The sequence below is a fragment of the Ixodes scapularis genome, unplaced genomic scaffold, assembly GCF_016920785.2.
Source record: "Ixodes scapularis isolate PalLabHiFi unplaced genomic scaffold, ASM1692078v2 PGA_scaffold5__190_contigs__length_132052651, whole genome shotgun sequence".
Classification (NCBI taxonomy): domain Eukaryota; kingdom Metazoa; phylum Arthropoda; class Arachnida; order Ixodida; family Ixodidae; genus Ixodes; species Ixodes scapularis.
This window is the reverse complement of record NW_024609880.1, coordinates 87,507,455-87,531,224: the sequence shown is the minus strand read 5'-3', so window position 1 is coordinate 87,531,224 and position 23,770 is coordinate 87,507,455.

Below are 23,770 nucleotides of genomic sequence, written 5' to 3'. Positions count from 1 at the left end.
CATTTTTACAGAAAAAAAGCAAAAGGCATAAAATTATTTCATGGTATTGGAGCCTTTTAAATATGTCCACAGAATGCTTCAAAAAAGATAATATAATGTGGACTGAAAATCCATGGCGGGAGATCAAGCGAAACATCCGACCCACGACGGGTGTGAAAAACACTGCTTTTCGCCGCGGCCTCTTTAAAAAGTCATAAGTCGAGAACAAAAAATCCGACGAACTTGCGGTTTGTGTCGACTGCGGTTTTAGAAACGGCGCCATAACATATATTTTTTTCATCGAAATTAAAAATTCGACCCTTTCTGCCTGCACGATTTGAGATGAAACCACCCATAAAAGATTGGGTTGTGTGTGTGTTTATACAGCCTAGAACTTGGTCTGCCTCACAGGGGCGACAAGTCTCCCAGCTGTAGATGAGAAATTTAGCCAGTGCGGTACAGCCGCTAGCCTGGGGTCTTTAACGTGCATCACGCAGTAGTGATACACGACCGCACGCCGGTACGATGCTCATACAGATCGAAACGGGCAGGGGTGGGGCTCGAACCCAGGATCCCTGGGTTCTGCAGCGCGAGCTTTCGCTCCACGTGCTCCGAGCTGGTGTGCGCTAGACCACTCGGCCACCGATCCCCTCAAAACCGCCCATATATATATATATACAGGGTGTTTCAGAGAACGCAGGCCAAATCGCTCCTTCGAAAAGTACTCATCGCAACGAAAAAAGGCTTGTGGCGTTTTGGTCCTGGGCTAGGGGCTCATTTAGGAAAATTATTAAAGTCCGGGATAATGAAGTTGTTAATTATTTTTGCGTAATTAACTTTTTTAACATTCTGTTTAAGGGCAGGGTTTCAATTAGAAAATTGTTCAGCATCATCGAAAAACACTAAATCAACAAATTGCAGAACTATAAAACGCACGCGAAGCATTTACGGCTTTCTGAAAAACCGCACAAAATCGACGGGTTTTAAGATATCGGTTTGCTACCGGAGCGCATCTCCGCCCCGGCGGCACTGCGCCCCGTGGAGAGATAGTGCAACCAACCTCTGCTGCGCTGTCATCGCGCGACGCAGCAGAGGCTGGTTGCACTGTCACTCCTCGGGGCGCGACGCCGGCGGGGCGGAGATGCGCTCCGATAGCAAACCGAAATCTAAAAACCCGTCGATTTTGTGCAGTTTTTCATAAGCCGTAAAATGCTTCGCGTGCCTCGATCCTATCGTTCTGCAATGTGTTGATTTAGTGTTTCTCGACGATGCTGAGCAATTTTCTAATTTTGAACCTTGCCCTTAGACACAATTTTAAAAAAGTAATTACGCAAAAATAATTAACAACGTAATTATTCCGGACTTTAATAATTTTCCTAAATGGGCCCTTGGTCCAGGACCAAAGCGCCACAAGGCTTTTTTCGTTGCGATGAGTAGTTTTCGCAGGAGCGATTTGGCCTGCGTTCTTTGAAAGACCCGCGTGTATATATATATATATATATATATATATATAACGGGCATGGTGGCGGGAGGCCGAAGGCGTGGGTATAAAACTGAGAAGAAAAAAACCCTTAGTGAAAAACAGCAACAACGGACGATTTAATCTTCGACGTTATATATATATATATATATATATATATATATATATATATATATATATATATATATATTTATATAAATATATATATATATATAAAACTGAGAAGAAAAAACCCTTAGTGAAAAACAGCAACAACGGACGATTTAATCCTCGACGTTTCGGCCGGAGTCCGGCCGAAACGTCGAAGATTAAATCGTCCGTTGTTGCTGTTTTTCACTAAGGGTTTTTTTCTTCTCAGTTTTATACCCACGCCTTCGGCCTCCCGCCACCATGCCCGTTATATATATATATATATATATATATATATATATATATATATATATATATATATATACACTATGAGGCCGCCTACTTCAAACTCAATTAATGAATAGGAATTATAGAACGTACGATATGTGGGCTACAACGATGAAAATCTACGCGCAAGGAATAATGCGTTCAACTATGCCCATGCACTTGACAATCGTAAGAGCTCATCACAATGAGAGACTGCGCTACTTTCCCATCGACTCTGGAGGTGATGGGAAAGTAGCTGCACACGTGATGGCAGAAGTGCCTTCGGACACGCCTGCCTAAAACATGCTCGAAACACGTTTGTTTTGCACATTTGCGTGCTTCAAACATATGTGCAGAGGCTGTTTGTATGACGACATACATAGAAGAAACATGCCTCAGTCTGCAGACTGACTCTATTTTATTTGATTCATTTATTTATTTCGAATCGAGTTTTAACAATGTAACCGGTTATCGTGGCTTTCCCCTCCATCGTGACGGTTATGAATGACGCGGTGCTACGCTATTCGAACCGGTGTTCGCACACTCGGATGGATGGATGGATGGATGGCAGAGCCGTGTATATAGAGAGTGTGGTCAACGGGAGGCGCGGACAAAGCCAGGGCGTGCACCAGAGGCAGAAAGAGGGTTCGACATGCTCTCTTGGCCAACCAGAAGCCGAAAAGAATCCCCTAGCGGTGGCAGCGAAAAGCAGTCTTAACCGTAGGTATATGTTGGTATATGGTTTTAATGAGCGCGTAAGAGTGAAATGTAGTAACCCTTCATGGTTGCAAAAAGGCTGCACGTACGAATACAGTGGCCAATCCGTTGATATTCTACATGCAGGTGAGTAATTGTCACTCTCTGCATAGTAAACGAACAAGCAATGCTTGCCTTTTTTTGCTGCCATGCCCTTGGATGTGCTTAACTTTGTTCCTTGCTTGTGTTTCTGTCGCACGTGACTTATTGTAGAGCGAAAACATTGAGTAAAATCCGAGTCCGGACGCACATCTCATTGGAGGAGAGGGTGAAGGCTACTTTAGATACACACATTGTAATTATGAGCGACCTTAGTCAAATTAAAAATAACCAAAGGCATTTTTAGGATAAATTTGATAGCCTAACTAAAAAGGTAAACCAAATTGAAATATCGGTCCAAGAAACAAATGAACAAAAGGTTCAGATCGAGAACATTGAAAGAAATGTTAAAACAATCAAGGAACATTTAAACGAACGCCAGAAAAAGATCGTGGAGCTAGAAGATCGAAGCCGCCGAAATAACCTCATGGCTTTTGGTATCCCCGAGGTTTAAGAAAAAACAAACGACTTATTAAGATCCAAAGTAATTCATGGCGTGTTTAAAAATAAACTTGGCATTCAGGGGGCAACTGTAGAACGCCTACGTTGCGTGGGACGGAAAACTAACAAAAATCGACCTGTCGTGTTTATGTTTTCTTACTATGCAGAAAAGGATGGTGTGCTCAAACAACGCAAATACCTAACGGGGACAAAAATAACGTTACGAAACGATTATTCCTGGCAGGCCATCTAAAAGCGCAGCAACTTATGGGAAGCCAGAAAAAGTAACCGAGATAATGGAGTAACCGTTTTTCTGATTCATGACAAAATAAAAATAGGTAGTATGATCTCCCAATGAGATAACAATGAAGGTCCATTGTGCGCGGAAAGGTTTCCAACATCTGATCAAAATCCTGGAAAGTGACGTCAAGCACAACTTGATCAGCACCCACAAAAAAACGTTAGGACTTCTGAGTTTTAATTCACAAAGTATTGTTAGTAAAATAGACCAATTGGAAACAATCTTGCTAACTCAAGATCTCCATGTGGTTGCTATCACAGAGATTCATAGTGGTATCAGTGATAGTGAAGTTCCTCCACCGTCTTACAATATGATTGGGAAAGAGAGGAAATCTAAAGGCGGTGGCGTGGCGAATATTGTTAGATTCGGTCGACCTTGTGCGACTGGAAAGGGTTTTCACCGGAGAAGGGTTCTGGGGTTCACGAAAATGTGTTTTTGATTGGTGCTGTATATAGGCCTCCATGTACCGGCCCGAAGTTTTTGGAAGAATCGTATGACTACGTGGCTGCGCGCGTCAGTGAGAAAATAAAAATCACCCTGACTGGAGATTTTAATCTCCCTGATATTGATTGACAAAGCAAAAACCTAGAAAAAAATAAGGTTACTTCCACCGAAATTTTGTTAGACATTATACTTAGTTTTAATATCAAGCAGTTAGTGAGCACCCTGACTGTGAAAAAGCTTCTGGGCCGGAGGATGACATTTCCAATGAGTTTTGGAAAAGATACGCTGAGTGGGCCTCTCGATATTTCGTCATAATCCTCCAGGCCTCGCTCCAACGGTCCAGGTTACCAGCAGACTGGTTCTGCGGCAAAATAGTACCCATTCACAAATCAGGGGGCAAGATGACCGTCCCATATCTTTAACATCGACGTCTTGTAAACTTTTGGAACACTTTATTTCAGAACATATTACTGAATACTTGGAACAAAACAACTTAATATACGAACATCTGCACGGCTTCAAAAGAAGACTATCGACGGTCACACAATTAATTGAGTGTGTGCACGAGTTTTCATCCGTGGTGAATGAGCGCGGTCAAGTAGACGTCGTGTTTATGGAGTTTTCCAAGGCGTTCGATCGCGTGCCTCATAAGGAATTAATCGAAAAACTTCATTACCCGGGGCTGAATAAGAATATGATGATGCGGATCAGGTCATATTTAAATAACAGAACACAGTATGTCTGCTGTAATGATGCATGTTCTGTTCCGCTAGCTGTTTATTCGGGGGTGCCACAGGGGTCCGAATTAGGTCCACGTTTGTTCTTGTCATATATTAACGATATAGCCAAAGGTATATCTCCTGCCATTAAGGTAAAACTATATACAGATGATTGAATGCTGTTCGTCGATGTGTGTACTTACAGTTGCAGACTAGGAATTGCTTGACGCTTCCTTAGAAAAACTGAACTCATGGTGTGAAAGATGGAGCACGGCAATCAATTAAAAAAAAAACTTTTTTGTAGCATTACAAATAAAAAAAAGTTAGAATCATCGATATACAATAGGAGGCATACTACTGCAACCGGTAAACGAATTTAAGTATCTAAGTGTTATATTTTCTAGTAATATGCGATGGAACAACCACGTGGATTACGTTTGTGCAAAAGCCTACACAATGCGCTAGTATACTCCTAAGAAGAAAACTAATCCATGCTAGCAGTGACGTGCGGCTACTTGCTCGTAAGTGCTGTGTTTGTTCGGTACTAGAATACGCAAACTCGGTATGGGGCCCATATAGGAAAAATCAATTTCTCAAATAGAAAGAATAGAAAATCGGGCTCCAAGATTTATTTTTTCCAGATACAACCGCAGAGCTTCTGTTTCAACACTGAGACAAATGGCACAACTTAAAACTCTTTGGCTAAGCGAAGACAAATGGCGAGACTAAAACAACTATTTTGTATTGCAAACAGAATGACGAAGATTGATACTCAGTTGTACCTGCGGCCTTCAACATCACGCTGCCCGAGGTTCCACTAACACCAAGGCGATTGCTCCTCACCAATATAAAAACAATGTTTTAGAGCGCAGCTCTTAGGCGCCCGTTTCCGGCTTGAGCGGCGTCGCCGTCGCCGTCGCCGTAATTACGCGGTGCATTATGGGACATTCCCCATGATGCGCCGCGCGGGGAGGAGGAGGAGGGGGAGGATTAGGACGAGGAGCGAGAGGGAGGAGAGGGGAGGGGGACGGGTGAAGGAGGGGAAAGAGGAGTAAAGAGGGGAGGAGGATGAGAGAAGGGGAGGAGCTTGAAGGATAAGGGGAGGAGGTGAAAGAGGAGGCAGGAGGAGTAAGAGGAGGCAGTAGAAGAGGAGTAGCAGGGAGGATTAGGAGGTGAGGAGGTGGGAGCAGGGGTATACCCTCCCCTCAGTACCCTTGCCTGCTCCTCCTCAAGAGCTGCGCTCTAATTCGGCGTTACAGGGTGTTCTAAACGTGTTTCATTTTTTAATTATCCCTTTTTTTTGCAGAACCATTATTGAACGGAATGGCCTACCAACGAAGCTGTCAGCTGCCATGATCTAAACTCATTGGAGTTGACATTACGCGAGTGTTTGCCTGACTAGTATATGCACGTATCGCATCTTGAATACGTATTTAAAACATGCACACGAGGCAACTAGCTTGCCATTGCTAGTGTAATGATCCGTCCGAGTGCTGAAATGTGTTTGTTTTACTCGTACAAACGTTTTTTCTTTCTCTCCTGCGTTGATCGCAAAATTCTCAATATCGTAATATATATATATATTATGCAGAAAGATGTAAGAAACGAATGCTGCCGCTCAACTCTGTTTTGCTCGGACAGAGTGTGACCGCTCGGACGGCAGACTTTCGGCCCTCGGCGCCTGGCGTACGGATTATGTCGATCCTTCCACTATATAGTCGCACTGTTCCACCATGACTTTGAATGTCCGTGATTGAAACATAACGTAAGCCATATTTTCGGTCACCGAGAGTTACTCCGACGCACTTATTAAGTTTGTTTCTCGCGACCCCCGCCAAAGTATTATTTCCGGCTTCTGGTTGGCCACATTCGAATTTGGCGCCATTGGCACACTTTCGGCCAACGTTACTAAAACACTCCGTTCGGAAACTCCCATAGAGACAGCTCTGAAAAAGTGGTCCCAATCTGTCTCCGAGCACCGAGCTAATGACGAACACAGCGCCACCATTTCTCCCGCAGCGGCCTCTCGAAGAACTGCACGTGACTTCTATTTTGGCTTCAGAACAGATAGAGCGGTAGAGGTTACAGGGGTGCCACCCCCGTCTCCCCGGCGGACGCGCCGCGTTCAACTAGTGACGTTAAAATGCACCTAGGTCAGGACGTGCTACCTGAAAGGCCCGCTGGGGCATGGTTGTATGAAAACAATATTAATTGTTCCGCAAAACCTTGCGAACTAAAGATGATAAAAACATCACGCGCCCATCATTTGGTACTACACTCCAATAAATTCCATACAAAAAGAGTCTTTTCCGTTTGTTTTTACGCAAAAACAGGCTTTCAAAAAGCTCAAGGGGACCACAGTACAGACAAACGATAAAGAGTGGCGCTGTTGTCGCATTTAGCTCGGTCTCGGTGGACCCCAGCGGCCCAGGTTTCGACGGCGAGTTTCCCAACTGAGTGTTTTAGTAACGTTGCTTTCGGCCAATGGCGCCTCCTGATCTGTCACCTATACTTCCCAATGAATGACCAAACTCTCTACACATACGGCTCTGATGGATGGATAAGGCTGAACCCTTTGAATCGGGCGGTGGCTAGCGCCGCCTAACCAATGTCTTTTTCTTTTTTTATGTGAAATTTGTTGTAGCTGCTGCGTCGATCATTCGGGGTTGCCGTATTTCGGACATGCACTTTGAGCATGCGTTGGAGACGAGTGCTGCATGAGCGTTCGGCGCGCGTATACTCGGGTCCAAATGTATTGGTCACGAGTGTTGCGTCACAGCTCGGCGTAAACTCGGATCGAGTGATGACACCTGGAAGCTATGCCGAAAAATTGACGGCCCCCAGAGTTGCTCGATGGATACATATTTTTTAATAGCTTATGATTCTTTTTCCGGTAAATATGGGAAGCAGAAAACCCCGTACTCCTTTTCACTTTCAACCCCGCGTTCTTTGAAAACAACGTGGAGCGATGATTGCACCCTCCACATTTCGTGCAACCTTTCATTTTCCCCTCATGAGGTTGGTCTATAGCACACAAGCTACTAAATATTAAAAAAGAACGGCTAGAGAGAAGCCTTGGGGCATCATTCGCGATCGCTCGTCAACAGGGTCGCGGAGAGAGGGCAGCGCTCAAGCGTGGCAAACGTGAAAAAAGAAAAAAAAGAAAGCCATTGTGTGTTGGAGCGCTTGTTATGCGACGTTGGCGAGGATGACGCGCCCGTCTCTCATTAGAAACGCTCGCTTACCACGCCATCGATCGAGACCGAAGAGGCGAACATCGGATGCGGCGAAGGGGACTGCATCCGCCCCAACACCTCGCACCTAACAAGGTCGTAGTAAAGCCCCGTGGATAGAAACGTAACGCGATTCATTGTTCAGAATGGTCCTCCTCGCCGGCGCCTCTGCTCAAAAATGGCGTCGTTCAGTCAGGGGGAGAGAAGCTGGGGGATCGCGCTACCTTTCCCTCACAGGTGCTTTGGCCCGTAGTGCTGTATTCCTTAGCACATTTAGCACACTCTTAATCCGGTTCCACATAGGTTCCACTTAAATTAACATTCCACGTATATTTTCTGGAACAAGTCAAATATTTATATGGATTGGGGATTGTATATATGGAACGCCGGTGTTCTACGCTTATACGATAATAATCCCAGGAGAAAGGGAACAAGGGGGACAAAGGTCAAACACAAATCTCCAAACACAACTGTGACTGGTGCGCGGTGACAAAATCCGCCTGGTTTAGGTACCGAACCAGGGACCTCTCCATTTTTACTGGAGAGCTCTATAGACCCCTTTCGGAATTTTGGCAACACTGAAAAAAATTTAGCCGAAATAGTAAAACATCTAGCAACTTTGGGTGATCGCCGCCATTACGCAGGGTTCGACCGGTCGGCGTGCAGCGTAGCGGCCGTAGCGTTTTAAGCTATGGCTTGTGCGGGTGTTTTCCCGATCACCTGTTGGTCTAATGATCTACCGATACTGTCACATATAAGTGACAGAGAGGTGGAGCAGTTCTACAGGAGCCGGTCAGGCATAAACCGGCGCATGGAAAGAAGCTACAACTTCTTCGTCGAAGCATACGTGGTCCCCGCATCGATAAGGGCTAACTAATCACGGAACAGGCAAGTTCTTTTTTGTTTTGTAGTGATTTTTTTTAGTAACATTCCATAATTTTAATACAGTTAATCATAGTGATCGCGCTTTTAGCGTGGCCATTCTGAACGACCCGGTACGCTGCCCCCGTTGTGAGCTTGTCGTTCGGTGACAGCCGAGAACTCGCTCGTTTCGTTTTTCGTACCCCTCCGATAAACTTACGACCGCGTACCAGTACCTGCAAAAGGTGCCTCACGAGTCACAACCTTGAGTGTTCAAGAAATCGCAATCGCAAATCGTACAGAACAGCAGAAAAGGTTGTACGGGTGGGTGGAGCAGCATTTTAAATTCCTTCCTCGGTCACCTTTTAAAGACTAAGAAATTAAGCGCTTTATGGCATTGCTCACAAAGCTACAGAGTAGACTTTCCTAAAACACTGATGTATTGGGTTTATTTCACGGCGTTTGTAAACGTACCACGTTTGTTAGAACCCACCCGAAATGCGACATAGCAAAAAAAAAAAAAAAAAGTGTGCTGGAATTGATTTTTATTTGCACAAAAATATGCACAGCTGTTTGAGTGTCAAACCGGTGTATAATTTTTTTTTATCCCATTCAGTGCAGGAATTTTTGTTCGTCAAGGGTTCCTGCTACCGAAGCAAGAAGAAGACCCAAGAACAACATATAATGTGTTCAGGAATAAAAACCGTTGAACAGAATAACAATTGTTGAACATGCTCTAAACACCAACTCTTTGGCTGCATTCTCACAAATTTCCAAACTGATTAGTAGCGTAACGTCCCTAAACGTCTAGCGGTACGGCCTTGGCACGCTCTTAGGCCACCACCCCAAAAGTTCCCACGATCGCAAGGCGGGTTCGAGTGATCTTCAGATTCGATGTACACTGCATTTAGTCTGTACACCCCCTCCACCCGACGTCTGTTTTCTGGAAAACTCTTTACCGGCGTGAGTAAAGGAAACGAACTTGCGGAAGAAGTAATCATGCATCTACACGCCGAACAAGTACCTAAAATGGCCCCGGTTGCAGTGAAGAAGCACTGAAGAGGGAGCCGCTCGCGCATGCGAGCCGCGCACTGAACCGCGGCCGTACTTCTCTAGTTAAAGACGCGGCTCGACACACGGCCACACTACTACAACATATAATCGTTTGCGATGCTTCCGTTTACGTATGATAAGAGCGTTTTCTTGTCTAACCCGTGAAAATTTTGTAAACGCGAGGACTCGGTTTTTTTTTTTTTTAACACTTAGAACTTGTCTGACACGTACTTTTTTTCCGGCTCCGTCAACGTATCCATCCTGCGTACACAAAGGTACGCAGCAATGCGATGGCATATTGATGCGGCGCGCGCACTCAAAAGTGTAAGCAGCCCCGTAGTAGGCGGTAAGATGCAGGCGGTTCTGGCGGGACCCCTGCGTGATGGCGGCGGACCTAGTTGCAGTTGCGTGCAACAGGTGGCGCTCTACTCCGAAAGGGGTCTATACCAACTGAGCTGACCACGAGATAGACGTCAGTCAAGCGGACGGGTTTTATCAGCTGACCTATTAATTTCGCAACAAAACTGAATTGGAGTTAGGTCACGTGACATAAATTTCCCGCCAAAGTTAGAGGGGAAACTGAGTTGGTGTATAGGGTCACGTGACATCAATTCTCCCGCCAAATTTATCGGGGAAACTCCATTAGGGTCGTAGCAGAGAGGGTAATTGAAAGAAAAAATGCCCTCTCCCTCTCACCCAGGATGTCGTCTGCTCTCTTGAGTGGACAGTACCTAGCATCCGGCTGGCGTACAAACTCTGTTTAAAAGCGCGTCATTTTGAGAATTTCAAAGGAATTCTCAAAATGGAATTTCAGAGGAGGGGAAGGGGAAGAGGAGGATGTAGAGGGCCCTCCGTACCCTCCCTTACTCCTTCTCAATACCCTCCCCTCCTCCTGCGTACCTTCCCGTCACGGTATATCGCAAAATCAAAACACCTCAAGAGCTGCGCTGTAGTTTCACATCACAAAGACTTGTTAACGTCTTTCTTTCTTTCTTTTTTTTTTTTTCAAGACGTGCACGTTTTAAACGTTAAAGGCCATCGTCTCTTCCTTCGAAACCCAAATCTTGCGAGAACTACTTCGCGCAGCACATGAGTATACGGCGCATAACGTTATTTTCTACTGATGTAATCACTAGTATAGAGGTGTTAATCCGCCACGAATGAAGACTGAATGAAGACTGGATTTCGGGCTTCTTGGCGCGTCAGCGGTGAAGGTGCACCGAGGCTCCGATATGGTGCGCCCCCTACGCCCCCTTAGGCTCCCTTAGCTTCTCGGAGAGTTGTGCATCTACCAAATTGAGACAAGATCTTCCCCGAGAGCGCTGAATTTAAAGACGATTTCTTTTCGTGCGTTGCGTGTTCTGATTAACCATGTTTTTACTCGCTTAACTCCCGTTTTGTTGTTACCTTATATTTACATTTTCTAGCTCACTCCCCTCCGTAATGCCTTCGCGCCATAAGGGAACAAATTAGGCATGTGCGAATAGTAGATTTCGAGTTAGACGCAAATCCGAAGTGAACAGTGGTGCTGGCCGAATATTTTCGAATCGAATAATGCATAGTTTTTCCAAACCTTTTACTACCATGCACCATGTTTCAGCGAAAATTCAGCTGAACTCATATAAGCTATGATAATGTAGTGATTGCGCAGGCGAGCTGGTGGATGTTAACCATTTTGTTCTTAGCCCGAGACTGAGGCAGGAAAAGAGGAAAGTTTCGAAGTAGAAGAAAAATGAACAGTCGAGGACACGTCTCTAACACAGCTAAAGACAAGTTTATTTGGTCACCTTCTTATATACACTCCACAAACTTCACCACAGCACCTTCCCGATCTCGAAAGCCAAAAGATGTGAGACCTTTGTTATCTTTTGGCTTTCGAGATCGGGAAGGTGCTGTGGTGAAGTTTGTGGAGTGTATATAAGAAGGTGACCAAATAAACTTGTCTTTAGCTGTGTTAGAGACGTGTCCTCGACTGTTCATTTTTCTTCTACTTCGAAACTTTCCTCTTTTCCTGCCTCAGTCTCGGGCTAAGAACAAAATGGTTCATATAAGCTGTTCCCAACCTTCTAGTTTTCCACTTGTAAACTAACTTTATTTTAGTAAAATTATATTGTCGCGCCTAAAATTAATGACAACGGAACATGAATACCATTTTAAGGATGTACTTGTATCAGGCCGACAGAGCTAACCGTACGCCGACTAAGGTTCCTCTCCTCCCTTTCAAACTGCTTCAACCGGGGCTGGTCAGGTTGGGTTCAAGACACAAAGATCCCCGGCTGTCGCCAGCAAAATATCCCAGGGCTCAAGCTCTCTCGAGGTCCTCGAGCGGTCCTTTTATATCCGTAGATTTCACTGGTTACTCCATCTGTCGGCCTGTCAGTCAACCGTTTATTTTTTTTGCATAGAACTGCGGCATGTAAACAACATATTGTCGCAGCTATCCCAATCGAAGGGATTTATAAGTATGCTTACTATATGCAAATATTCTTTCATTAATTTCAAATTAAAAAAAATGCATAGCAAATTCTTGTCAATTGTGTTGCACGTGAAACGTGCGGTGTCTAAGCTCTCGGCGCTCTTCGTCGCTTAGTTTAGCGACTGGCTGAACGCGTGGCATGTACACTCGATAGAAATTCCTTAATTGTAGATACCGGCGCTAATGTGGGTTTTAGGAACGTGTGAAGGCCTGCCCAAACAGGACGCTCCAGAGATCGTGAGACGACACGACTCCGTCAAAAATCGTGGAAGTCGAAGCGTCCTGCAGTCCGATGTCTCTTCGAACAGCACCGAGCAAACATCACGATTTTCATCCTCGCTTTCTCCGCTTTTCGGGGACCGCGGTGCTCGTCACATCTGACGTCACACGCCACCTGCCAATGCTGTCCGTCTGTTCTGCTGTGCCCTCTTATCCTGGGCCGTGTTCCAAAAAATTTACCCGATCTTACTACAAGGTAAGGGTTTTGTACCTTGGTGTTCGAGAACCTACCCACGTCCAGCGTCGCTCTATCTGTGTTATGAGGTGACACGACCCGCCGGAGAGTACCTTCGGATCTATTTGGGTAAGATTTCGAACACAGCCCTTCCTTCTCCGTTTTCGGAGCCTGAAGAGCAGCGGAGGCCTTGAACGAATGACCGACAGCTGACAGAGGTTGTGAGTGCCTGTCCAGACCCACATGGTGAGCATCTTCAAGGCCCCCGTGGAGGACACGGGCGAGATTTGACAGAGAAAACTTTCCCCCTGGCATAAAAACAAAAAGAAATAAGCATACTGAAGCGGATCGCCGCACGACTTATTTCGGAGTCGAGTCGCCTCACGATTTTTGTAGTATCCTGTTTGGACAGACCTTGACAGGGTGTCAAGTTGCTATCTGCCGGACGTAGAGCGGAAGCACTGCAGGGCTAGCCCTCCAAATGGCAACTTAATTCACGGCGATGTGTCGACACTCGGAAAAAAAGAAAACTGTGAGTTCTGTGATTTACTTTTCTGAAGTTTGAATAGTGTTATTGTTTTGTTTTTATTGTTGTGTAGCTTATCGTAGATACTCCCCCCCCCCCCCCCCCCACACACACACACACACAATCATGTAAAGTGCTCTCTTGAGCACCTTTTTCTTTATTCTTTATTCAGAGAACTCCTGCAGCGCCTATCATTATTGCAGGGGGCGAATAATAACGAAAATAACATATCAGCATTTGCAGCACAAACTATACATTCCTATAAAGCGTTCCAGTCCTTGACCGTCCTTACAAAAAACGAATTTTTCCAGAGCTCCGTCCTAGTAAAGTGTTCGCGTACATTGTGCACATGATCATTACGTTTGAAAAAATAATCTGGTTTTAAGAGGTATGATGAGCTATTATAAGAGTAGCTTCAGGATAAATGTTGTATAAAAATTTCAACCATAAATGTTTTCGCCGAAGATCCAATGACGCCCATCCTAGTGATTGTTTCATGTTAGTTACACTAGAAAAACGGTCGTACTGGCCCAGGACGAAGCGTGCGGCACGATTTTGTATTTGTTTCAAGCCATCAATGCGTTTTTTTTGGAAGGGTCCCACAGAGTGCATGCGTAATCTAGAAGTGGCCTTACATAGGCAAGATATGCTAGTTCTTTTATTTTTTGTGTAGAGTTTTTTTATGTTTCTTTGGACAAAGCCCAGTGCGCGACCCGCCCTCATAATGACATCATCAATCTGCGAATCCCACGTGCAGTCAGATGACAAAACGACTCCGAGGTATTTTACTTTATTCTTATTCGTTACTTGCTCATTGCTTAAATAATACTATGTGTCAAATTTATTTATTTTTACGCGTACATGAACCCATTTTGTTTATGTTAAGCTGCAACCCCCTTCACCGCACCAATGTTTTATTCGATCTAGGTCAGCCTGCAATTGTCCGGAACCCTCCCCGTTCTTTATACGCGTATACACAGCGCAATCATCTGCAAATAATCTCAGCTGGGAAGTTATATTGACATGAATATCGTTGATAAATATTAAGAATAACAATGGCCCCATAACCGACCCCCGTGGTAAACCAGACGTAACTTCAACAAAATGAGACGCCTAGCCGTTTAAAATTACACATTGCTGATGCGAGCTCAAGTATGACTGAATTCATTTTAGTGTTGTGATATCTATGCTCAAACAATTCAATTTGTGAAGTAAGAACGAGTGCGACTATGTGTGAAACGCTTTCCTGTAATCAAGAAAAACACGGTCTGTTCACCTTTATCTACGGACATGACGAGATCATGATAGAGCTTGGTTAGTTGCGTGACACAAGAATAACCTCTCCTAAATCCATGTTGTGAATCCATGAACAAATTATGGTAACTAAGATGCTGCATTATCTGGCTATACAAAATGGGCTCAAGTAATTTGCAACAAATTGATGTTAAAGAAATTGGCCTGTAATTTGTAACATCTTTTTTGGGTCCTTTCTTCTGTAATGGTACTACATGAGCTACTTTCCAATCATTCGGTAATGACCCCTCAAGCAGTTGAACATTATAAAAAGATATGGGGCAATGGCGTGAGCACAGCGCTTCAGAACCCTAGGCAAAATTTGATCAGGGCTAATCACTTTAGTTTCGTCTAAATTATTTAGCAGCTTTAGGACTCCCTCGACACCAACCTCAACTGGAGACATATCATCGTATCTGTTTGTAAGCGTTACTGGCGTTATATTGTTCGCAGGTAAAAATACCGCTTGAAAATATTCATTAAAGATGCAAGCATTTTGACGGGCACCTGTAATTAGTTCGTTATTTACTAATAGGTCAGGTATTCCCATCTGGTCATTTCCCGGAAGGTCTAATAAACTTCCAGAACTGTTTATTGTTATTTTTCATTCCGTCTTCGAGCCGCTGTAGGGAATCGGCTTTTGCTTTCCTGAAGGTGACTTTGTACTTCGTCGTCAGTTATTTCAGTTTCCCATGGTTTACTGCTGACTTTTTGTACCACGCGTAAGCACGCTTTTTTTCTTTTTTTGTTAATTGTAGAACACTTCCGTTGATCCATGGTTGTGCTCTATTTTTTAATTTGGATGCATCAATACATGGTATGTATTGATGTTATATTTTTTCTCTGTGTGTTTTCCATGTTCAGCTGGCCCCATTCACAAGCAATGAACCAACATGCTCAGCTTAAGCCAATAACAAGGTACCTTTCTAGTTCACTGAGCACGCCTTTTATCTCTTTTAACCTCCTTGAACCGGATGACCTCTCTCTTTTATTTAACCAGCGGTGCGAATGTTATATTTTTTCTCTGTGTGTTTTCCATGTTCAGCTGGCCCCATTCACAAGGTTTATCACTCTCTGCCTGAACTGTAACCACGTGTTGTGCACATCTGTTTCTTCAGCAACGCACTCAAACGAAAGAAAGCCACTAGAAAGCTCGGAGCTAATGCCTTATTTCCCTTTTCATACAAAAACACCTTTCTGTCTGTAGTCAACTTTGCACGTGCAGATTGAAAACGAAGCGCCGCGACTACAGCGTCATGGTCGCTTATGCTTGGCACGACATCGATTCTTTGAGATCACAAAACGGAAATGGAACTGAACTAAACGGTATAAGGCTGTGCGGCCGAGGTTCCGCCGTGCACACGCCGCGCCACTCCTCCCCCTGGCGAGGCGGTTAAAAGCAGGAGGAGTAGACGACGCGGGAGGCTGGTGCGCTTGTCGTGCTGGCCTCGCGCTTCGCAAAGTTATGTACCGAATGCAAAATCTACTCAAATACCACAGCATCGTATTAAACAGAAGGGTATCTGTCTCCCGAAAAAAGTTTGTTTGGTTCCCGGGAGGTGATTCAAGAAAGATCGCCAGAAGTATGAATCGGCAGCTGTGCGGAGTACAGTTTAATTCTCGTTTCTCTATCTTGTCGCGTGATTGGGTAATGCAGCTACACTTGCTCGTTACATTAATAGGGGCTTTTCGTAGGTCACACGCGAGAGCATACAGGAGTTTTGCGTTGCTTGGGGGCGGAATGAGCTGGCGCCCGTGGGGGTCGCAATCCGACACTGCATGACGTCCTACGATAAGTCCCTAATGTGATATAGGCTGCGATGGTTCCCCATGGCTGTCGACAAACGAAACCCGAATATGCAGTTACCATTTTATTATTAACAACTTTAAATTTGAGAACCAAGCTCACTTTGCTTACCCGCCCATTTTGTCCCCCGATGTTAACAAGAGAAAGCGGATAAGCGGCAAAAAACTTCAGGACAAATTAGGCAGATAATCGTAGCCCCTATTGCGTGGTGACTTGAACGCATAATTGAAAAGTAATTGACGACTGTATTCTAGTTTTTCTAAATATTATTAAAAGTATTTAGTTAGCCCAAAAAACAGGTATACATAATTACTTCCTAAGGGCCTCTCAAAATTAGACACTAGAACATACATGGGTCGACCAATTTGAGCGTGTTCGCAATGTTAGATGTTCCTAATGTAATAACTAAGATGGTTCAACGTGGGCGCCAACAAAATAAACTCGATTATGCAGTTATTATTTTTTAAACAAGTTTAAATTTGAGAACCCAGCTCACTTTGCTTGCCTGCCAATTTTCCATTTTTATGAATTAGTGGAGACCGGGTCGAGAAAACTAGAAACATCAACCGTGGAAGAGACAGAAAGAGGTATCTCTCTTCCCCGGTTGATATTTTTAGTTGAATCGTCCCAGTCTCGGGCACTTCATCAAAATTGTGAATATACACACCAGCTCGCCTGCGCTCTCACAGTAATTTCTATCAATTATGTTCCCTGATGCTTACAAGAGAAGGCGAGTAAGCAGCGAAAGACACGAAGGCAAATGAGGCAGATAATCGTAGCCCCGTTGCGCACTGACTTGAGCGCATAGCTGAAGAGAGATTTACACTGACGGCTGTACTCTAGTTCTTTTTTATATTATTAAAATGATGTAGTTAACCTGCAACAGGCATAATTATTTTCCAAGGAACTCTAAAACATCAAAACCTAGGAAATTCCCATGTCGACCAACAATAGTGTGTTGGCAATGTTAGATGTATAATTTTAAAGCACCATAAAGAAGACGAGGAAAGGGCACGTCACAAAGGCCAGTAACTAAACATTCATGACTGAAATGTAGAATTAAATCATCTTTTCTTGCAGAGAGAGAGAGAGTAAAGGAATATTGACGATCCTTTACTGGCACAAAAACTCAAAGTATATAAAATTTAACTGTACCGAAACAGCAAACAAAACAAATAGTGACGCCAAATATTTTCTTAGTTGTCAACCTCAACAGTGTTAAAAATTATCATCCTGCGGTCGCATAAAAAATAAGTTAAAAAAAGGCGACGCTTTACGACGCAAATGCAAGTCGATTGGAGATCACTCTCTTCACTAATAAAATTATAACTGGGTTATTGATGCACGTACATGAATTGCGATGCTACCGCTTTGACGGCCGAGACAGATGCGCGAAAACACAGCAAGGTGTCGCGGCCAGGGTATCGGAACAAAACGAAAACCAAAAACGAAAAACGAAAAAAAAACGATATTTTTGGGCGGAACGGAAACGTAATCGAAACGTTATTTATTATTGTTCCGGAGTGAAACCGAAAAATTTTGTTATCGGTTTTCGGTTTAAGGGAAAATATCAGGTATTTCAGTAATTCGTTTCACGCAGCGAAGAGGCAGCCGTTGGTTTGTACCATAATTAAAGAGAAGACAAGCAAGCCATCGCCCCCGCGTCTAAACTCCTGGCAAACAAGCATAGCAAAAACGAAGACAAAAAATACAACGAGAAACAAAAAACATGACGGAAGTCGCCATTGCTTCCCACCAATGAGGGCGCGGTGGCGCGACGCCTCCACACGCTCGCAATGCTCTCCTTGGCTCTTGCGCCCTCTCCCTCCATGCTTTCTTCGGACGACACAGACAGACAACAGATCACGGCAAGCGCGGGAAGTTTGTGACCCGGCGTTGTAGAAGTCCATCTTTTGTTTTTCTACGGATACGGTAGCCTGAGACTCTGTTGCAAAAGTGTACTTCTTCATCCCTATGGGCCTTCAGGGCCTTCTCGGCGCTGAAATTTATTTTATCGGACCAGAAGTCTTGCCTTTCACCGAGCACACTTGATGACGTGCTGCTTCTGAGATCATGCTCGGTGCCTTGATCATGATCTCATTCTCAAGGCAATGAACATGATCTCAGAAGCAATGTAGTTTCCGCGGATTCCTCTAGAGCGCCTGAATTATCTATTTTTGTGTAAAAATAAACGTTACGTTCCTTTTAATTCTTGTTCCGATTTTTTTTTTCATAAAAAGAAACCGTTACGAACCGTTACGGAGCATTATTTTTTCGTTCCGGAGCGGAAACGGAACGGAACTTTTTTGTATGGAACGAAAATGAAAACGGAACGAAAAACATTTCGTTCCAACACCCTGGTCGCGGCGTATAGTAATATTTTTGTTGTTGTTGTTGTCGTTGGATCCGCTCAAAATAAAAGCGGTGGCCTTATTGGCGTACCGTTTCGTTTTTTTTTTTACTAGCACTTGACCCATTGTTGCGATCATGCTGAGCATGCCTCGTCAATAACTTCATTCGGATGAATTAGAACAGGCGCGGCATGCTTCCAGCAGCCGGTAACTCCGAGTTTCTAAGAGAACTGCCCTGAGTTCAAGGAATGTATGCGACAGCGCAGGTGTGCGCTAAAAGAAAATTTAAACAATATTGCATCCTCATATTTGTTAGAATAGCCCTGCCTTTGAAGAGCTAGCGAAACCACAAAGAAAAAGAATATTTATCTCGAGGCGGATGTTAGAGTCGACGCTGTCTTGCACTGGCGAGACACTTAGCAAACGACAAATCTTCTTATGCCTGGATTATTTCCCCCACCCCGGAAACCTGGTACACAGGCCTTTTTTGCGAAGGTTCGCCTCCCTAAAAAATGATCAGTTTTTTAAAAGACAGAGAGCATCAACGCGGTGCTCGCCATTGCAAGTGGCAGCGTGATGGGACGAGCGAACGGTTAATTAGGGCGAATTTTCACCACGGAGCGGCGCCACTGGTGTCGCTCCAGCGCGCCCCCTGGCCCAGCCGAACGGTCCCATGGGCTTGATGTACACCTGGCGTAAACGCTTTTCAACTGCGATGGCCTCTCCCACTCTCGCCCACACACGCTCATAACCAATCAGTGTCGATACTCCCAGCCACGCTTTTATCCAGGCTTCAGTTTTGGCCTTCACGAAATGCCGACCACCTAACCAAAAAACGCTTCACGTAAAAAAAAAGAAAAAAAAAAGTTGAACGCGGGTTGCTAGCGCGTCGCTGCCATATATTCTTACATAATCGCGGTGGGTCAGCCCCGTCGAGTGCGCGTCTCACCGAGCACCCGTGCGCAGATGGGAACCAATACCCGCAGAGCCTGTGAGCTCCGCGTGTATCGCTTTCCCGCAGTGCATAAATGCTCGGTGAGAAGCGCACTCAACGGGGCCAGTCACTAGGAGGTGTTGGGCTAGTCCGCCGTGATCAACACTTCAAAAAACACAAATATCGCACTTCGTCTCAGAGCGAATATCGAATAGCGGATTATTCGAAAGCCCTATTTGAAAACTATAATATTTGGGCAACGCTAGGATAAACAGGTAAATAAATGTGTAGGTGGCACAACGAAGAAGGCCCGTTTTCGACCGACTCTCTTTCTCCGCCGACTTTTGCGCAAACTTTGTTTACAATAATAATAAAAAAAATGAATCCCCTTCCACCTCAAATAATGTGTATCCAACGTTCCACCGGTTCCGCCACTTTTGTTCATTGGGCAGGCTGATAGTGTGCCGAGCTGCGGCTCTTCGCGTGCTAAAGTGCGGCTCGCGGCCCCCCCCCCCCCCCCCCCCCCACACACACACACACACACTTTCCCACCTCCCTCCCGGTCACACGAGCACTTCCCCAAAAAGAGGAATGTTACGCGTTTTAAATCAAAAGATAGGTTGCGGTTTGGTAGGCTCGTGCTACTGCTACCTTACGTGCAGTTAGACGGCTTTTGACTCGGATAGATTGAATATAGATCGAGGTTCGTCTATTGCTCTAAACAACCCCCCCCCCCCCCCCCCCCCCGCGGCTCTTGGAAGTTTCGTGGTCCTGTTTGTGGCTCTTAGGCCGGGTCAGCCTGGCCACCCCTGCTGTATGCCGAGCGCCGCCGAGCGCACCCACGCCACGAACCGGCGCCAGGCGCGTTCTAGGAAGCTTGTCGACTGACTTGGACTATAGTAACGTTGGCACATACATCATGCAAGAGACAGGGCGTTTGCTCCAGCGGACGAGACGACAAAAGTGTCCGTGGACACGCAGCAGGCATGTTTGCTTCGAAGATATGTACGCTTCGAAGATGTCTGAAAAGAGTTTTTGTATGACTAACGGAGCAGGACCGGCCATACGGGGAAGAGGCACGCCCCCCTCAATGTCCGCTGTCTGTCGTTTGTATGAGAAGTGTACCCGCGGCTTTAGACAGTAAGAAGTTTGCAGCGTTATTTTTGGGGGCTTCATGTTTTGTCTGCACTTACAATATTACGTAGTAACTCTTCTTGTCGAACTCCGACGCTGCAAAAATTTACCAGCCCCCTCCCCCCTTCCCCCCCCCCCCCCCCTCCAAAAAAAAAAAAAACGAGAGGAGAGTGAAAGTTGGTCGAGTCGAGCTTCGAGGTTGCATCTTTCATTCGAACAAAGTACGGCCGTCACCGCTGTTTGTTCAGCGGTGCGATTTCTGCTTGGGGCGAGTCGTGACCCCGCGATCAAAGGCACGACGACCAACAAAGAAGAAAGAAATGCACCTCTCGCTCCTCTCCCGTCGTCTCGTGCTCCTCGTCAAATTTCTTGCTGTTTTTATTTCTTCTTGCTATTTGTTTTTGTTCGGCTGCAACCGGTGCCAGGCCCTGCTTCGATGACCGGGCAGACAACCTGAGAGAAGCCATCATGTTAAAGAGAACCATGGTCCGTCCAGCCCTTAGCCGACGATGCGGACCAAGCAGTCACCTCCATATCATCACGTGACCCCGCTGTGCGCGCGTGGGTATAGAGGCCGGAGCGTCGTCATGTGACAAAGGATAAAAGTACGACTGGTCCAGCGAGCACGTCGCTTAAACCGCACTTCCCCCAATGTTGTGCAAAATACTCAACAAAAGGATTTGACATATTATGCTGAATATCGATTTGAAAATGAATTTTAGAGTTCTATTTAGGTTACTTTTACTACGAACTATCTTGAGGACAAATACTTTGAAAAGATCGCCGAAGATACTTCAGACTGCTTATGTGTAGGAATGCGAAGCGCATTCTTACAGGCAGCGCGCCACGACACATCATCTAGTGAAACCAGAAAGAAAAAAAAAATGTTTTGCCTTTGTAGTCATTGCCATACATTTGAAGAAAACTACTCAATAAACAATTTTTTTTTTTCGTGTGTGTGCGTAGAAGTCGGGCAACACCGCGCTTGGAATATCGAAGTCCTTGGGTTCGGCCAAAAGTTCGAAACCAGTCGAACTTCGCGTTCGACGAAAGTTCGCGACTTCCGTAGACCCGATAAATTTCGATAAAGAAAACTTGTAATAAAAAAAAATCTGGCAAAAAAAAGTTTTTTTTTTAAAACACGCGCTTCTTCCTTTTTTTTTTCTTTTTGCTTTTTTAAGGCGACAATGATAGCGTACGTGAACGTGTGGACGAATCGACCGTCGATCTTTTTTTGCCTTTGCGTCCGCGTTCTTCGCGTGTTTCCTCGCGGAGGGCGCAGTAACGTGACCATTGCCCGACGGCTGATCGATGTATACTGTCAGACAGTAGGGCGTCTAAACTCGTCACAAACAACGTTGGGGCCAAAGTTGGCGGAGCGCACCGATTGGCCCAACACGACGATGACTTCGCGCTTTTTTCGCCGAACGTCCAATCGGAGCGCTCCGCGAACTTTCGGCTCCATCGTTGTGTTTTGACGAACTTTATAAGGTCCTAGAAGTAACAGACAGCTTCAGAAATGCAGGGCGTGGTCTGAGCATCTCAATGTCGCCTCGCAGCCAATCGGAGTGCGGCATTCGCCGATAAGTACACCCAAAGAACCAATCACGAGGCAAAAAAACATTAACATATTAAACCTTACCCAATTCTTTTTTTTTTTTTTTTAGTGAGTGATTTTAGTGCAGTACAGTTGACTGCAGGCAGGTCGCGCATTGTACGTCAATGTGCCGCGGGCGGGATGAACGGACGCATCGAACGAGCGAAGCGGACGAGTGGACCACGAGAAAAGGGCAATCGAAACGACGCGCGCGGGTTCAAACAAACGGGCAACGCAATACAAATAAGGATGACAAAGAAAAAGATTGGTTGCCCCTTCTCGCTATCTCTCGTTCCGTCTAAATTTAGGAGAGGCCAGTGCGCTCGGGGAAATGCGGTCGACTGCACAGATTGAAACCGAAAACATCGAACTAGGAATCCTTGTCAAACAAGACGAGATTGATGGACCCTATTCGCGTCTCCGTGCAGCTCGTTGCTCGCCCTCCTGCGGCGGAAACGGGAAGCGCTCTAGTGAGGGCCCCCGATTCTCCTGCTCAGCGGGCACGGCGGAACTGCTCGCGATCGTGGCTCGCGAAATGTCGTTTCCGAACGCAAACAACAAACACTCTTCACTGTCCCAACGTAGCGCTGCAGCCGGTATGAAATTGTACCTTACTGGAGAGTTTTAGTATTGTGTACAGGCACGTAGCCAGGGAGGGGGGGGGGGGGCGCCCCATAAGGCCCGGCTCCCCCCCCTCCCCCCCCCCCGAAATCTTCCATTTTGCTGGGGCCTCCTTTCCCCCTCCCCTTCATACAACATTTTGTCATAAGCGCCCGCCCCCCCCCCCCCCCCCCCCCTTCCCCCGAAACAAAATCCTGGCTACGTGCCTGATTCTGTATAGAAGCAAACGCAAGCGCTGTGCGTTTGCGCTATAGAGTAGCGTGCCCCACGTTGTGCACGCACGTCATCGCCATGGGCCAATCCAAGACCGCAATTTCGGGCTCCGCGCACGCGCAGTGTGGAACTCGCAAAGCTAACGCAAACACACAGCGCTTGCGTTCGCTCGTATAAGCAATACTAAAGCTCACTGCTGTTTCACCGGCTTCCAACGCCAACGCAACGTGCTGCAGTGCGCAGACATGCAAGCAGCTAGGCGTTCCTTCAAACTGGAAAGGCTGAAATTGGCAAAAGGACGGCGCGTAAAAATGAAAATTACTAAATGTTATAAAAACATCGGTAATTCAAACAAAATTTGTTCTTTTTCATTTTATTTTGGAACATTTGATCTGGAAGGATATTGGCGGCGACATTGGAAGTTTTGCCGATTGTCAAAAGTTGTGACTTTGCTAGCAAAATATGCTTTACACGCACAAAAAAAAAAAAATGTAACATGGATTTTTCACATTAGCTAGAATGTTTTCATTGATATTAGACAATTTTTATCCTATAACTTTGTAACAAAAAATGCTGAAATTGACACCAATGATAATAATCAG